Source organism: Colobus angolensis, unplaced genomic scaffold, assembly GCF_000951035.1.
Source record: "Colobus angolensis palliatus isolate OR3802 unplaced genomic scaffold, Cang.pa_1.0 Scaffold112, whole genome shotgun sequence".
In the NCBI taxonomy this organism is placed as follows: domain Eukaryota; kingdom Metazoa; phylum Chordata; class Mammalia; order Primates; family Cercopithecidae; genus Colobus; species Colobus angolensis.
The window spans coordinates 238,846-257,456 of NW_012112253.1; the positions used below are offsets into that span (position 1 = coordinate 238,846).

Genomic DNA, 18,611 nt, shown 5'->3' on the forward strand with positions numbered 1-18,611 from the left:
CCAGAACATCTACAAATATACAATTAAAATAATTCCACTAAAACAGGAATTGGCATTTAAACACAGACTCCCAATTGTATCATTAGGAAACTAGGGCATCAACAAAGTGCTCAGAAGGAGACAATTTATCAAAATCACGAAGGCAGACATAGCCAGTGTCCTCTCTTGAAGGACTCACGTGCAGACAGCAACCTCAACCATAAGGGACAGGAGCTGGATAACTCCCCATCCTGCCCGGGGGACAGGGAGATGATATTGAGGCAAGTTCTACATGCCTCTCAGAGGGTCCTGGGGCGATGGCCCCACTGCCGACAGCAGTCACTTACTCATGGCAGTCACTTACTCATGATTGCACCTTTCTTGACTGTTCTCTCCCTCACCCCCTTACAGTGCTTCCTGGGATCACTTCCCAGATAAACTACTTGCACCCAAATCCTGGCCTCATAGTCTGAAAATTGAGAACAGATGTACTTAAAGATCTTGTAAAGAAGCAGTGATTCCAGGACGACAAACCCAATCATGGCTAAAAGGCCCAAGTTGGAGCAGGAAGACATCACCCGCCCAAGTTGTGGCCAGGGACCTGCTGCTTCACACTGCGCAGGATGAAGGTCAAGGAACTCCTGTAGCTGGTGCAGCGAGGTCACTGTGTGGTTTGCAAAGGGTGTCGTGCTCAGTTTAGAGGTCTGCTCTTCCAAGTAATCTCAAACATCTGCATAGAACAGATGCACAACTGTGCTGTCTAAAATCAAACAATTTTTAGAAGTTGAAGGGACAAAAATAAGAGAAAGGGAGGGAAGGCAGAGCTGGAGGGGGCTTTTAAAGAGAGATAAGAAAAGCCCATAGCTCCTTCTCATTTTTCAAGTATGTCAGAGCTGATCTGTGCCCTCAGTGGATGACTCAAGTGGAATACTGCACATGGGGTTCAGAAAAGCCTGCACATTCCCATGATTGTTCACCTCTCAAAGGAATGGTAAAAAGATGAGAGCCCCAGTGCAGCACAGCTGGTCCTATAAAGACCAACTGCACCTCATCAAACGTTTGATTCCATGCACTCTGACCCGAGAGCTCTTCGAGAGTGTGGCGTCCGTGTGTGGACATGTGCTCACAAGACAAGGCTGACCCAGGGGGAGAATTTATGGGACAGGAGTGCTTGGGATCAGGAGAAATGACCGCTCCATCAGGAGAAAGAGGAAGAAGGTGGTGTCAACTGTTTGTTATGCATTTTATAGACAGGTCTTTCTCATGAAACTTTTCTCACCATCAAAGAAAAGAAGAATGAGGTTAGGCAAAGATTTCTTAAACAGAACACAGAAAGGACTAACCATAAAGGATGAAAACTAATGAATTATACCATATTAAAATTAACAACTTCTGTTTACCAAAAGGCAACTGTAAGAACACAAGAATATATTTGCAATACATAAGAGATTTGTAATGTATACAACCAACAAAGTGTTTGTATCCAAAACATGATCTAAAACAAACAAAAACCTCCTACAGATCAATTAAGAAAAAGACCCAGTAGGAAAATGGGCAAAAGTCTTGAACAGACACTTCATAAAAGAGAATGTTTAAATGGCTAGCAAACATATGAAAAGGTGCTCAGCTTTTTAGTCATCAGGGAAGGCAAACTACAACCACCATTAGATACAACAGCCAGAACGGGCAGAATGAAGAAGATGGAGAACACCGCTCATTGGTGACAATGTGGCACAATGGGTCCTCTTGTATGCTGAGAATGAGATTTTAACTTGGTTCAACAGCTTTGGAAAACTCTTTGGCAGTATTTGCTAAAGCTGAAGACACACACATTCTAATACCCAGCAATTAGAATCTTAAGTATGTAATGAAAAAAATGTGTATGTGTTCACCAAAGTCAAGAAAGTTCACTGAAACACTATTTTCATTAGTTCCATGTTAGAAACAACCCAAATGCCCATCAAGAGCAGAACAAATGAACGATGGTATATTAGAACAATGGAATACTGTATGATTTCATTTACATACAGTTCAACAACAAGAAAGATAAACTTATAGTGTTGGGAGTCAGGATAGTGGCTACCTTTGCCATCAGCTTAACATCAAAGAAAACGGGAATGACAGCAAAGGACAAGTTAGCACTGCAGCCTCTCATCCAAGCTTTGCCACCAGCACTGCTCTGTGCGCCCAAGCCAAGTGGTCACCACTCTTGTGATACATTTTCACTACTGAACAGATGCGGTGACTACACGAATGCTTGTCATCACCTTGATGCCATCTATATCAACAGCCTGTATTCGTGTCACGCATTGCAAATGACAAAGTGCTCTGGTTCCTGTCATCCTGAGCTTCATGGCAGCCCTGGGAGGCAGGCAGGAGGGTGCTTTCTCTATTTTTTCCACTTTTCCAATGAGGAGGTCAATGTTTGTGAAGGTCACTTAGTCTGAGCTGGGTTAGAAGCACAAGACTCATAAAGAAGAGAACTAAAGTGATGTAAAAGAAAAGGCATTTGAATATAAATTCAAGACCCTCAACTGAAATGATGGAAGGACTCATTCTCAGATTGAAAAGCAAAGCCCCCAAGAAAAAATGGTGCAAAATAATGAGCCCAGAGGCATGTCCTGATAAAGTTACTGGGTTTCAAAGATAAACCAGAACACTCTTTGGGTAGCCAGCACAGATAATGGGGAAAGAGCTCGGGCTGTGCAGATGTCTTTGCAGCAGCCTCTCTCTGCAGGCACTGGAGCGAGAGATGCTGATACAGACACAAGGAAAGGTAGAACATGTGGCCCAGGAAATTTATATCAACTAAATGCTTGCTCAAGTACTTAGGCAACGGAAAAACATTTTTGAACTTACAAGTAGTTAAATCCTTTTCCGGAGAAAATACCAGAGGATGACCTTTGGACAACTAAGAAATGACTGGAGAACCCACAGAAAATGGGCCAGCAGTGAGCATTGATCAAAGTATTGATTGAAACCAACATAGGGATGGGAGTTAGATAACAGAATGCATGGGACGGAAACCCAGACAATGCAGAAATGGCAGAGAGAGGAACCGGCTGGGAAGAAGGTGCACTGGGGCAGGGGCTGTAGGAGGCTGTCTATATGTACATCAATGTCTTTATCTTTTCTAGCTGGGGAAAGAGCAAAGTATAACAGATAAAATTTGAAAACTGAGATGTAAGAACTTTCAAAGGTAAAATGTTAACCACAAAGAAAAATGACAGAATTGGGTGGTGGAAGAAATGAAAGGGTGGGGCTTGGAGGTGGAGATGCATTCATCATGCTCAGGTAGCAGGTACCCTAAAGAGAAGGGTGTCTGACTGATGAACCTTCTGCTTTCAGTGAATAGCAGACTTTATGGCAGACAGGGCTGCTTTTCCAGTATGCAACAGCTGGGTACCATAATAAAGGATAGTTCTCCCCCAAGTAAGGGAAATATCCAAGGAAGCAAATACAAAACCCATACCCAGCTGTCTTTCTACATACACACCACTGTATGCCAATCTGTGATGAGCACATGCAAGGGTGGGTTCCCCTACGGGCAGGCGTTGGTTGCCAACGCCAACACCCACCCTTTCACTGCCAACATCGACAACCACCCTTTCACTGCCAACACCAACGCCCGCCCTTTCATTCCTTCCACCACCCAATTGTGCTATTTTTTTTGTGGTTAACGTTTTACCTTTGAAAGTTCTTATACCTCAGTTGGCACTCCAGTTGGGAGAAGTCATCTGGGGCTGGCCTATCTCAGATGGAACAAAGTCAGGAGCTCTATCTGAGACCCCTAGGTTAAACCAGGGAATCTGGACGGGTGTTTACCAGTTCTGAAAAGGCTAGAAGCAGTCCCTTTTCAGAAAAAGGGGCTCTGGTTGAAACAAATGTTAAGTTATCCTAAAGAGAGCAATTTAGGATCTCAAAATTCCATGGTTATGTCCAATAAAGTATAAACCCACAATCAAACATGGTAAAGTGAATGATGGTCAGCAGCAACAACAAACAAAAGATTTAAACTCCCAAGGTGTTTAGGTAATAAAATTGTCAGATACAGAATGTATAGTAACTATTTATAAAGAAATAGAAGATGAGATTACATAAACAAGCTAGCAGCAATATATTAACACTGTTGAATATAAGAAATTGGAAATAACATTTAAAAATGAAATATATAATTGTGAAAGAAAATCAATAGATTCTAACAGCCCTGAATGAGAGAATTTGTGACTAGAAAACAGATTTGAAGAAATTATCCAGAATGCAGCCTGCAGAGAAAAGGCAGGGGGGAATACAAAAGATGCGCTAAGAGATCCGAAGAACCAAGTGAAACATACTGATGTATGTGTCTAATCAGACCCAGAAAGAGAGAATAGAAAGAATGGGGCAGAGACAATATTTGAGAAGAAAACAGCTGAAATAGGACACATGCCATGTAGAATAAAGACATTCTCCACTTAGGGGCAGGAGGCAGTGTTCTACTATGGCCGCAATGATCTCTCTTAATATCACACCCTTGTGTGACCCCCTCCTCTTAAACATAGGCTGACACTACAAACTTGTCTTTTTAAAAAATTTAAAATGCTTTAATATACATTTTAAAAAACAAGAAGGACAAAAAATATCAGTGATTTCCTGGTAATAGGGGAAGAGACTAGCTTCAAGGAGCATGGGGCGTATTTTGGGTGATGGACCTGTTTTGCAAATTGATTGGTTATATAACTCTGCATTTGTCAAATTTCAAAGACTGGGCATTAAAAATGGTGAAACAGAAAAACCCAAGAAAAATATAAGGGTTGGCTCTTTGAGGGGGAAATAAATCAGATAAACCATTTGCTAACACAAGAAAAAGAGGAGAAAGTATAAATAACAACAAAGACTAAAAGAAAGGAGAAAATATGCAAAATGTAGAGAAATTTAAAACAAGTACCAGGGACCACTTAGTTCTATGTGTATAAGCCTGAGATGAAATGATTTTCCAAGAATGTGTAAGTGAGCAAAGCCATCGCTCGGGAAAGACTAGAAGTATATATACACTCATTGACATAAAAGACCCTGAGGATGTTTGACAATATCCGAAGGCATTTTTTGGTTGTCACAACCAGGGGGAGTGCCACTGAGCTATAGGGGGCAGAGGCCAAGGATACTGCTAAAGATCTTGTATTGCACAAGACAGTGTCCTACAACAAAGAATTATTCAGCCTAAGACACCAATAGCGCTGAGGCTGGGAAACTGCTACAGAAAAACTCAACAGAGTGACAAAAGGAAAAACAATCAATTATGGCGGACTATCCTGCCAGACAACAGCTTAGCTAGGTGACCAAGGCTAGCATCACCAGTAACGAGACATAATGACCACATCACCCCTGTGGTATCCTTTCTAATAATGTGGAACCTCAATCTAGTCATAAGAACACATCAGATAAACCCAAAGGCAAACTAGTAGACTGGTACTCTTCAAAAGTGTCAAGATCATGAAAGACAAGGAAAGGCTGAGGAACTGTTATAGATCTGAGGAGACCAGAGACACGACAATCAAACATGAAACAGGATCCTGGTATAGAGAAAGGACATTGACAGAAAAACTGGTGAAATCTAAATGTATTTTACTTAACAGTATTGTACCAAGGTTAATTTCCTGGTTTTCATAATGGTTCTATGTTCATGTAAGTTTTTTTATTTTTATTTTTTTATTTTTGAGATTGAGTCTCACTCTGTCACCCAGGCTGGAGTGCAGTGGTGCAATCTCAGCTCACTGCAACCTCTGCCTCCTGGGTTCAAGCGATTCTCCTGCCTCAGCCTCCCAAGTAGCTGGGACTACAGGCATGTGCCACCACGCCTGGCTAATTTTTGTATTTTTGGTAGAGATGGGGTTTCACTGTGTTGGCCAGGCTAGTCTCGAACCCCTGACCTCAGGTGATCCACCTGCCTTGGCCTCCCAAAGTGCTGGGATTACAGGCATGAGCCACTGTGCCTGGCTGTGTAAGATGTTAACGTAACAGGAAGTCAGGTAAAAGGCATATACTATTTTTTGCAGGTTTTCTTTAAGAGTTACAATTGTCTTACAACAAAAAATTAAAAAATAACACAATTTTTAAAAAAGGATGGGGCAACTCTACACTAGTCCTGACCAACTCCAAGACATATATATATATAGACATATATATATATATAGAGAGAGAGAGAGAGAGAGAGAGATCTCCAGTAAAGACGTGTGGAATAAATGAATGGGATGAATACTTTCATCAGTAAACCAATGCCGGGCAAACTAAGCAGTCACCAAGTCCAGACATAGTGAAAGTTCTTTATCAGGGTTGTCTCTTTCCTACCCACATCAACCTTGTGAGACAGACACTTCCTATTCCCATTTTACAGATGAGGAAATGGGTGGACTTGTCCTAACCCAGAACACAGGCTGCTTCCCACTGGTTACACTACCTTTCCATCAGTCCCCGGTTTCCCCTTCCTGCTTCCCCTGCAATCATGCATTCTTGGTGTGAGTGCTCATCCTCTCATCTGCAGTGAGATGGGGCGCTCTGTGCTCAGCGACATGCCGTTCCCGCTGCCTGCGGAGTTCTCCCTGGAAACACCGCTGGGCAGCACGCCCCCGGGGTTCAGCGAACCGTGGTGCACTAGAACAGGGTGCAAACACACAAAGGGGCAGCTGCCCAGGCCAAATCAGGGGTGGGGGTACTAAGACCTCCTCTCCCACTCTCACCCCCAGCGGCAGCACTTGAGTTGCAGCGGAAAGTCACAGTCCATGCACATGGCAAGGAAAATGAAACAGCTTTCTGGTTCTAGCATCTGTCACCTCACTGGCTACGCTTACGGTTTGGCAAGAGTCATCCCCAGCATGTTTTGCTGCACAGTTCCTTGAGGGGCTGCATGATGAGCCAGCACCAAGCATGCATCCCTGGAGCGCTGTGAAAATGCGGGAAGGTTTGAGCTGCTCAGATGGTACCATTGCTCATGTACACAAGCCATTGCCACTTTTCTTCAACCGGTGGTGTCCCTGTCAAGGACCGTGAAGGTCATGTTGCTGTTCTCTTGCCTCGTCCTCTCTGGGCATCCGCCGAGGGTTTGGAGGGCAGCTCTAACTCAAAATGATACTGAATGAGATGGTTATATAGAGTCCCTCAGAAATGTGCTGCTGATAACACAAGCCAAAAGGGAGAGAAAATAAATGCTAAGAGCTGGATGAAATAGTGACTAATCCAAATTTTCCACACATACTACTGCAGTGTGAAGTCTTCCCCAGGCCAGCATGCCAGCCCCACTCCTGGAAGGCTTCCTGAGTCCTGGGAGGGCCACTCCTTCCATGTTCCTGAGGGCTGCAGAGATTGTCACCTGGCTGGGGCTGGGGGCTGCCAGGTGAGGGTGGGGCCCAGGTCTTCAGCTGGGAGCGGGGACAAGACAACTCACAACTGGCGTGGTGTGGAGAGCTCTCTGAAGAGGCAGTCTACTGTACACGTTCAAACACTTCTGGAAAATTAGGACCATCTGCTGCCAAAGTCCAACGGCTCTGAGAAGCTGCAGATGCTGGGCAGGAAGCGGAGACTGAGACAGGCAAGACAGCTTTCAGCCTGGCATCCAAGTCCATGCACTACCGCACTACCATGCAGCCCTGTTTGAGAGGGGCAGGGCGAGGCTCTGGGACCTGGCCAGTCACCCATTCGGGTCAGGTCCACCGGCATTAAAGGGACAGATCTCATTTAGATGAGCAGTTTCCTAATTAAGCTGAATGGAAGAATCTCCGGGGAAGTTGTACAGAAAGACAGAAACCTGAAACCCATCTTCCTGAAGACTTTTAAGACAGAAAATCTGGAATAAGACAAAAAAATTCTAACAGTCTCTGGAGGACTCTAGCAATCTACCAGGTTTTAAAATACCAGGTATCAGAGAGACAAACTTTGTTATCCCAAGGTGGAATTTTGACACCCCAAGTATCTCTCTATCTGTAAGATGCCCATGTAAATCTCTGCAGGAGGTGAGAAAGGACACAAGGCTGGAGACTGGGATTTTGCCCAGGGAGAGGTACTGGACACTGGAAAGCAATCCTTGGGAATTCCAGGCTCCCAAGAGGGATGGTGAGGACAGCACAGGGAAAGATATGGGAAGGGACAGGCCCACACGATCTCAGCTAAACAGTGTCTCCTCCTGTCCCTCTGGCTCCAGGTGACAAGGTGGCAAGAATGGATACTACCTAACATTTATTGAATGTGTGCTTTAATTCAGTTACTACTAACGCTCATGACTTCACAATGATGGGTAAGTAGAATTTATATTCCCATTTTGCAGGTGAGAAGACTGAGACGTCATGAGACTAGGCAACCTGTTCCAGAACAGAGGCAGAATGGGGCCCTGGGAAGCCTGACTAGAGAGCCCTTCTTAGGCACTGTGTGATACAGAAAGCATCTCCAAACTGTACCAAAAGGCAATTAATGAGAAAAGAGCACAGGAGGGAATATTAGGTAGAAAAAATTGTCTAAGACCCTCCAATGCCTATGACCAGTCTAGATCCTGTTTTCCTGAAATGATTGGCTGACAGCTTTGTGCTCAATAACATTCTTAAACAACGACACAACATGCACACCTCAGGTTCTTGTGAATGCTATGACATACAGGCACATATATGCTCGTGGCAACTAACAAGAAGACTGTACATCCCCTTCCAAGTACTACTGTGTGGCAGCCATGCCTGGGCTATGGAGCCATGATGGTGCAATGCATTCCTGGGAAGCAGTAGGGAAAGGGGTGGGTGGTTATTACACAGCACCTTTCAACTAAAAGCCTCCAGGACCAGGGTGGTGGTGACAGGGCAGATGAACACCTCTCTCATGTTAGAAAGCGGTGGGGCTTTGTGAGGCAGGGATCACGGTCAGGACAGTACCCTAAGTGCACCCCTTCTTGCTCTGTCTCTAGCAGCAATACATACTCTTCCCTTCAGCTGACAGCGCCTGCATTGGGCCTTCTCACCCTCTGCTTCACCTGGAAAAGTATCTGAGCTTAAGTAGCTTGAAAGTGTTGTTAAGTAGCAACTGTCCTTTGCAGTTACTTTGCTGACAGAAACAGGAGAAACTTGTAATCATAAAAAAGACTGATTGGGCTAATCGCATAAAGTTTATTTCCCCTTTCTAATAAATATTTACCATCCAATGTTTATAACTTTTATGTTTGGACTTTCTTGAAATGCTTTATTCAATTAAAAACATCACATTACCATTGGCTAAAAGAGGAGACAGCTGTATTTGCCAATAACTTTTGTAACAAATGCCAGCTATTGATGCCAATTTTTTTCTAGTTCATATTTCCATAGACAGCTTTGAGCCTTACAATACTAGCATTCTGCAGACAGACATGAAGGATTCAGTGGTGATAGTGTGCCCAGGGAGAGGTACTGGACACCGGACTTGCACTAGTGTGTGGGCCTCCAGAGTCCTAAAAATTAATATGGACTGTATTTTAATTTTGCTCAGTTCCCTGGCATGCAAATATTTGAGAAACCAGCAACCTGGTTAATATTTAAAGCCTAGACTGCTCCTAAAGCGCTTTTCCAAGGTCGTTTACCTACACCTTTGAGTAGGGAAATGATCTTTAAATTGATTGGTCTTAAAACAGCTATGAATTGCGAGTGGCAGAAGAATATACAGAGAGGACCAGTCAGAAAGAAGGTCTGCATTCAAAATTCCACCCAGCACCTGGCCATTCTGTGCTTCTGGAGACACCTGATGGAGGTTTCTCAGGGTATGTGGTGAATGCATAATTATAAAATACATAAGATAGCCAAGAAAACAATTAAACTGGAAGTGTTTTCAAAATATAAAACATTCTAAATTTGTAATACAGTAATGTATGCATTTTTTTGTCAACACATAACAAGATCTGGCCCTGGGTCTACTAACCACCATAATTTTGAATTGGTGAAGAGTCTACATGGTATTTTGAGATGTCAGCCACAATTTACATGGTATAAAAATTTCTGTGATTCCGTGGCTGGGCATGGTGGCTCGCGCCTGTAGTCCCAGTACTTAGGAAGGCTGAGGAGGGTGGATCACCTGAGGTCAGGAGTCTGAGACCAGCCTGGCCAACATCGCGAAACCCCGTCTCTACTAAAAATACAAAAATTAGCCAGGCATGGTGGAAGACACCTGTAATCCCAGCTTCTTGGGAGGCTGAGGCAGAAGAATCGCTTGAATCTGGGAGGTGGATGTTGCAGTGAGCCGAGACTGTGCCACTGCACTCCAGTCCTGGTGACAGAGCAAGACCCCATCTCAAAAAAAAAAAAAAAAAAAAAAATTCTGTGATTCCTAATCACAGTGGCAGCCATGGGTATGGCTAAGACTGCCGTGGTTTGCCGCCAACATTCAGCATGGAAGAGAATACTAACTTCCATTAGAACTTGAAGAAAAAGAAAAGTGTAATCTCTTTCCTATCCTGGTTCACCAATTCTTTGAAATCTATCCAAGGACCCTAGGTAAGCAGCCCTGCTTTGGCACAATAACACAGGTGTGTCGATGAGAAACGCCACCCCCTGAGACCAGGGAGGTCTCTACCTCCTACCAGGGAACAGTGTGGGCTCATTTTGAGGCAGGCAAGCTATTTTCCCTCAGAAGAGGCAGCAGCAAAACGAAAACTGCCCATCACTAGTCATGATGGTATTTTTTTCAAAACATAATCCACCCAGTTTCTTTGCTTCTCTATATTTCAGAAAAATAAAAAGCAAATGTTCAACTCCTCAGCACTGGCGTGGCTCACAGTTTTATTCTCTTGGCAGTGTCCAGCCTCTGTCATATTTCATCATTTTTTGTCTCATAATATACTTAAAAGTTCTAGAAAATGTTAAGATAAAAGATACACAGACATACACACACATCCCCCAAAACTGCTGGCCCATTAACGCTCAGGTACTTTTCTAAGCTACACTCGGGCTCCGCACACAGGAACACCAGTGAGGGGATTACCAGTTCTTAGCAACAGTCTTTGTGGGGGCCTAGGGCTTGGGAATATGAATAGTGTTCTCAATTCCTAATATGAATGGGATTAAGAGAACAGAGTCCTCCAAATTTTTAGAGTTGTAATTCCTTCACCCCTAAAACTCCTGACTATGAACATTTTTCTTTCGTTTTACAGCATCTAGCAAGTAGTAGTATTTTTCGTGTTAAAGGAGGCCAACATTGGTTTGAAGAATATTGTTGAGAATTTTGCATCAAAGTTCCCTCTGAAACAAATGCAGACACCTTAAGATGTCATGACATCACTGGTGTGACTGCTGATGAGAAAACTGGACCATTAGTGGTGTCTTTCTGGAGATACAGGATGGTCATGGTGCCTCAGGAAGACACACATCTAAACTGAACATGTCAAGAATCCTAATGGGAATTATATACGTTTCTTAATGGCATGGAGTATAAATGGTTAATATGCATTTATGATCCATCCTGACATGATCTGTTTCTAATGTGCTTCATCACAGGAATAAGCAATATGTGATGATATTTTCTTTTCTTTCTTGGCATATTAGCTAAAACTCTGTTGTTAGTTATTGGTTGCTTTATAGGTGACATTCTAATCTTTAACACATCACATTCTGCCATCATGTAAGACTATTTCAGGCTGGGCGCAGTGGCTCACGCCTGTAATCCCAGCACTCTGGGAGGCTGAGGCGGGGGTATCACTTGGGGTCAGGAGTTCGTGACCAGCCTGGCCAACACGGTGGAAACCTGTCTCTACTAAAAACACAAAAATTAGCTGGGTATGGTGGCGCACGCCTGTAATCACAGCTACTCGGGAGGCTGAGACAGGAGAATCGCTTGAACCTGGGTGGTGGAGGTTGCAGTGAGCTGAGATCGAGCCACTGTACTCCAGCCTGGGTGACAAGAGCGAAACTCCACCTCAAAAAAAGAAAAAATTATTCCACCTCACATATAGTATAAAAACTGTATAATAGTATACAGTTATGCATCACTCAACAATGGGAATACGTTCTGAGAAATGCACCAGGTAGTCCTGTCATTGTGCAAACATCATAGAGTGCACAAACCTAGAAGGCATAGCCTACTACACACCTAGGCTCTGTGGTGTAGCCTATTGCTCCTTTCCTCCTAGGCTACAAACCTGTATAGCATGGTACTGTACTACTACTAGCACACCACTGTCTTCTGTAGGCAACCGTAACACAATGGTATTTTGTGTATCTAAACAATGAAAAGGTATAAAAATATGGTATAAAAGGTTAAAAATGGTACACTCTATGGGGCAGTTCCATTATAATCTTACAGGACCACCATCACATATGCAGCTGATACTGACTGAAACGTCATGATGAGGCACATGACTGTACTTCCATTTCTCCCTTTCTGGCCTTTGTACTAATGTCATACCCTTTACTTTTACGTATATCAAAAACTCTAAACTAATGTATTCGTTTCCTATGGCAAATCTGTATTAGTTTCCTATTGCTGCTACTACAAACTTAGTGGCTTAAAACAACACAATTCTCTTATAGTTCTGGATGTCAGAAGTCCAAAATTAGTCTCACTGAGCTAAAGCCAAGGTGTCAATAGGGCTGGTTCCTACTGCGAGGCTGTGAGGTTTCCTTGCCTTTTCCAGCTTCTCACAGCTGTTGCATTCCTTGGCTCATAGCCCCTTCCTTGCATCACTCCGACTTCATACTGCTATTGCAACATCTCTTATTACTCACCCTGATCTCCTGCCTCCTTCTTATTAAGGACTCTTGAGTACACTGGGCCACCCAGATAATCCAGGAAAATCTCCCCATCTCAAGATATTTAGCCACACCAGCAAAGTCCTTTTCACCATATAAAGTAACATTCACAGGTTCTGGGGATAGGACATAAAGATCTACCACAATTATATCCTTACTGTTTTTCATAAAACACAGTTGTTTAAATGATCAATGATCTTTTGAAGACTTTGAGTATAGCTAAATCTAATCATATATTTGCCCATGAAGTTACTACTTCCAGAGCTCTTCATTTCTTTGTGTAGATACATATTTCCACCCAGCATCATTTTCTACGGAAGATTTCCTTTAATATTTCTTATAATGTGGGCCTCTTGGTGATACATTTTTTTTCAGTTTGCAGAAAAACTGCATTTCACGTTTAATTTTGAAAAATATTTTTGCTGGGTATAGAATTGTAGGCTGACAGCCCTTTTTCTTTTAGTACTTTACAATGTTTCTCCATTGTCCTTTCACTTATACTGTTTCTAATGAGAGACGTATTGTCAGTTTTACCTTTATCTGTATATAACTTGTCTTTTTTTCCTCTGGTTCCTTGAAGATTTTCTCTTTTTAACTGCTTTTAAACAATTTCATTATAGCAAGTATTTTTCTAGATTTCTTCATGTTTCTTGTGCTTGGGGATCCTTGAGCTTCTTGAATCTGTGGTCTTACAGTTTTCATCAAATTTGGAACAGTTTTGGCTAGTATTTCTTCAAATATTTTTTCTGTCCCCTGCCTCATCTCTTTCAGAGGTGTTAATTACATATTTATTAGGCCACTTTAAGCCTCATAGGTTGCAAAACTGTATTTTGTTTTCAGTTTGTGTTTCAGTTTGGATAGTTTCGATTGCTTTGTTTTCAGGTTCACCAATCTTCTCTTCTACAATTTTTAATTTGCCATCAATCACATTCAGGGTATCTTTCATTTACGATATTGTAGATTTCCCTCCAAGAAACTCCATTTTATCTTTTTTAAAATAGATATCTTCCATGTTGCTACTTAATATGTTTAATCTTCTGCTACCTCAACCTGACATATCATAATTCCTGTTTTAATGTCCTTGACTCAGGTAATTCTCTCACCTGTGTCATTACTAGGTTGATTTTGATTGATTTATTTTCCCCCTCATTATGGTGTATATATTCTCCTGCTTCTTTGTGTGCCTGGAAGTTTTTTATTTGATGCTAGACATTGTGATTTTATTTTATTGACTGATAAATAGTTTTGTACTTCTACAAATATATCTAGAGCTTTGTTCTAGGACTGGATTAAATTACTTGGAAATAGTTTGATCCTTTGAGATGTGGGTTTTAAGCTTTATTTTATGGGACCAGATCAGCATTTAGCGTGATTTTCCATGTTACTGAAGGAAAACCCTCTTGTGCCCTACTTGATGACTGTGTGAGCTCCAGAGAGTCTTCCCTCTAACTCTTTTAGATGGTTCTTATCCTGGCCTTGGGTAGTTTTTCACACACCTCTGCTGACCACTAAACTGAACATTCATAGGGGACTCTGCAGATTTGCCGGTTCTCTCTGCAGCTCTTTCTTCAGTGGTCCTCTGCCTTGTGAACTCTAGCTGCCTTGGCTTCCCTGTACAACCAGCTCTGTTTCCTCAACTCAGGAGGACTCAGAGCTGCTCTTCTGCAGCTCTCCCTCCCTCTGCCACTGCCTGGAGACTGCCCAGGCCATAGGACAGGATAATTACAGGGCTCACCTCACTTATTTCACATCTCTCAAGGATCACAGGTGTTTGCTGCTTGGAAATCATTGTTTCATAAATTTTTCCTGTGTTTTTTTTTATTTGTTTCATAAGGAAAATAAATATGGCCCTTGTTATACCCTCTTGGCTGAAAGCAAAAGTTGGGATGAGAAATTTAAAAGCAATGTTGGGACCGTGATCATTTCATTACGTGACATCCATTTCAGTCCGCAAGGGCATGAAAGAGAAATAATGGCTATAAAAGTCAATTATGGCACTAGATTAAAAGGCCTTTCTGATTGCCTCTGGTGGGTCTCTGGCTGCATAAACAATACAGGTTTTAGATGATGCTTAATTTTCCATATCTCCCAGGAGTTCAATATAGAGAAATGCTTATTCTGGAGACGTACAGATAAATTAGCTCTGTCCCCTCACAGATGGGAATTGGTGTTATGCAGAAAGGTAATAACACAGATATCAGCTCTCCCTTTTGGGCACCAACCTTACTGACAGACCCAGTTCCCCGTACTTGTCATGTATTAACTGACCAGAAGCCTGAGGTTTTACTAATGAAGACTCTAAAGCATAGAGAGAGATGATCTCTAGGAACCAGCTGGCAAGTCACTCACTGCCAGACTTTTTGCACTATCTTGAACGGCTTCTCGTCCTTGGAAGAAGCCATGAAAATGGTTTATATGAACTCCTGCAAGAAAAATGACAAGGTCTTATGTGTTATGTTGGTGAACCAGAGGAAAAATGTGAAATCAGGCTTATAGAGTAACACATTGCACAGGGAGGTCTCTAAGGATTTCTTCCTCAAATCTGAGCTATTCCACAAGTTCATCAACAGCTGAGGAAGCCACATAAGGAAGGCTTAACAAATCTGCTGTTAGGGTCATGTCTGGATCTCAGCACAACACATACTTAATGAGCACCTACTATGTGCCAGGTACTGCTCAAGGCAGTTCAGAAACACTGGTGAGCACAAGCAAAGATTGCTGCCCTGGAAGGGTTTATAATCTAGTAGAAGAAGATACGGGTATAGCTATAATCAAAAGGTGAGCTACAGAGTATATTAAAAGATGGTAAGTATCTGAAAGCAGGGCTTTCCTTTAATGAATTAGGAGATGTGAATGCTGCACAGGTGGACAGGGGAGGGTACCAGACTGTCATCTTAAAGAGGGTGGTCAGGGTAGGCCTCATTGAGAAGTTTATATTTAAAAACAAAACAAAAAACAAAAAACAGAATCAAAAAAGATGAGGGAATTAGTTATGCGGATACCTGGGAGAAGAGTGGCAGGGAGGAGGAAACAGCCAGCGTGAAGCAAGTGTGTCCCTGCTCGGGTCCAAGAAGAACAGGAGAACCAGTACAGCTGGAACAGAGTAAGTGCAGGGGAGCATAGGGCGGGATGAGGCCCAGAAGGAAGAAGGGAGGAGGCACACATCCGCACCAACAAGGCAGCATTGCAGGGAAGAATTGAGGGATAACAGCATATGTACGCTCTCCTGCCATACCCAACATCAATCACAGCACAGGCAAAACCTACACACAACCCTACAAAAGCAGGGAAGGTGCAGACTGTTGATAGAGCAGGGCCTGGAGCCCTGAAGTGTGGCACTGTCTTCACCTGGATTTGACTGATACATGTCCCAGGCCTAGGGCAGCATGCCCCAAGTCCTTGGTTCTCAAAGGGTTCACAGGGAAGCATCTGGTCTTCTGCATTTTCTTCCCCAAATGAGTATCAGTGTGTTGGAGAGAGAGAGTTCTAGATTTCTCTTCAAAGAATCAGTATGTCAGTATGTTCAGTTCTTTGTCCTCCATTTTAAAGTTTAACTTCCTCACAGTTTCTGTAAACAACCTTTCCACCAGTTTTAATCAGTAGTTCACATCTGTTCCCCTGGTCACCTGCTCTGACATAAGTCACCTTTAGTTCCCTGTTTCTAACCGTCTTTCCTGCCAAACTGCTCACTCCACCACTCTGGCACATACCCTTGCTCTCTTTAAAATAGCCAATCGGAATTAGCTTAGACTACGCGGTCCAACCCTAGCCAAAAGGGGAATGACACAGCAGTAGGGGCTACCTGCGACAGGAATAAGAACCCCTTCCCCTCCCTTGCTCAGGTGTATTCTCACCATTGCTCCATCCACGAGTGACACTTTCTATCTTTCGCTGAGAAAATTCTTTGAGCACTAGTTCTTTTCGGCCCTGAGGAACAAGCATTTGTTTCTAACAATGGTGACATTTGCTCCAGTGTGCACAGTCACTGCTACCCCACAGTCAGATTCCTCTAAAGCAAGTGTCACTAGCCTTGCAAGCAGGATAATCACCACTGACCAGCTGAGGCTGGTGGCCATCAAGGGGACTGTCGTTCCATCACTCCCCTAAGAAATCCTTTCTGCTAGTTATTGGAGAGGAAAACACACATTTATTACATTGCTGGTGAAACTCTCAAGGCAAAAGCAAGCAGGAAAACATATCTTGCAGTTCTTTGGGAGCCCAGGAATAAATGTTCAGCTTCAATGTAACAGGTACATGGGAAGATCTCACTTGATATGCATTTGGATTTTGAGCTTCTAAGGAGAAAGGAGTCACAAAGCTGAGCGAATCATTGCTTGTTGTCCGCTAATTGAATTCCTCTAATGAAAAGATGATTCTGAAGGAAAATAAAATACCACATCCCCTGCCTCCTCTCTTTGGGGTCTGTCTTTGATTAACAGTAGCTTTCCTTTTCTCCCTCAGTAACAGATATCCCTGGGCTTGCCTTCCAGCCCACCCCTTTCCAGCTGGGTGAGCCTGGCTTCTTTCCTAATCTCTCTTAGCTTCTATATTCTCATCTGTTAAAATGGGGTTAAAAGCCCTTGCCTTTGGGGTTGCAGTCGGGGTTGTGTGTGACAGTGCGAGGACAAAGTCCAGCCTGGGAGACTGTGAGTCCCAGTATAAATGTCTCCCTCCCTCTGTCCCTCCTCATCCAACGGGGATGCAAGTGCTTGGCTCCTAGAAGGGAAAACAGCTCCAGCTCTCAGGGAGCAGGCAGTCTCTGCCCAGACCCCATCCCACTTAATCCTGCCCTGTAGGACCAGCTCAGCCTGGCCTGCCACATCTCACTGGTGGAGGACTCCAGAGTGGGCAGAGTGACCACTCTGTCCCTTGGCTCAGCTGGGCACTATCCACTTCCCAACTCCCGGTGTCTGGGGCCCTTTTTTCTGCGTTACGTCCTCCCTGGTTATCCCATCCACACAATCTCATGCTGTCTCCACATCATCAAGGGACTCCCCGAAACGTGCTCTTTCCTGGTATCTCTGTAGCATCCATGCACTGTAGGGACTGAAAAGGCAGACAGGATGCCTCTTGGCAGGCACTGTGTATGTGCATGAGAGCCTTCATGCTGAAGCCACACAGTGGCTGATGGTGAGTTTGGACACTGCTGCAGGATGCTGGGGACAATCACATTCTAGGGCTCATCACATCTCCCCATGGAGGTGTCCTTCAACCCTGCTTCTTGGGGTGGGAGGTACAGGCATCCAGTGGGAGGTTGACATGGGTGACAGCTTCCCATTAGTCTATGGAGGGGACCCTCGCAGGCATGCTCCCCAGGGGAATGGCAGGGCAGAATCAGCACTACAGCGTGGATAAACATCCTTTGGGGAAACAGCCAGCAGGAGGCCACAGCCTGGTTTTAAGGAGCTGCCCTTTTTTCCGACCCCAAAGACGGCAGGCAATTCCCCATCTGTAGGTTGTGTCCCAATTTCCTAAACTAACTTATACTTAGACAGGAAGCACTCAAGAGGCAGCATCTGTCTCCAGGAGTTCGGGCTAATGGGCACTGGGACTGCATTCTGGGGGCAGCCTGCGTGTACGTGTGTGTCTTGGGGCTGCTCCCAAGTGCTTGCTCCAGGAACCCGCCCAGCCATCCACACATCCTCCTTGGGACCAGGTGTGCTTCTGAATGCCAGTGCTGGGACAGCCCTTCCTCAGGCTGACCACCTACTGCCTAGCTCCTGAGTTCCACACACCCCTAGCTGGTTCTCCTATTTCTGTACTCTCTCTATAGGATGGTGCAGGCTCTGCTCCCCTAGCCCTGTCACTGCCAGGGCCAGGTGGACCACAGCCTCCTGGCCTTCCCCTGTGGCCAGGGCCTTCCCTGTCTACTACACAGATGGCCACAGGCATGGAGACTGCCCTGCCCTG

The 18,611-nt window shown here is 43.9% G+C and overlaps 1 protein-coding gene across 1 annotated transcript in view; it reads right to left on the minus strand.

Annotated features, from left to right (window-relative positions):
• The window catches only part of ADAMTS17 (ADAM metallopeptidase with thrombospondin type 1 motif, 17), a gene marked incomplete at its 5' end in the record, with an annotated part of 344,816 nt that overhangs the window by 152,505 nt on the left and 173,700 nt on the right, over nt 1-18,611 (minus strand). The window lies entirely within an intron of this gene.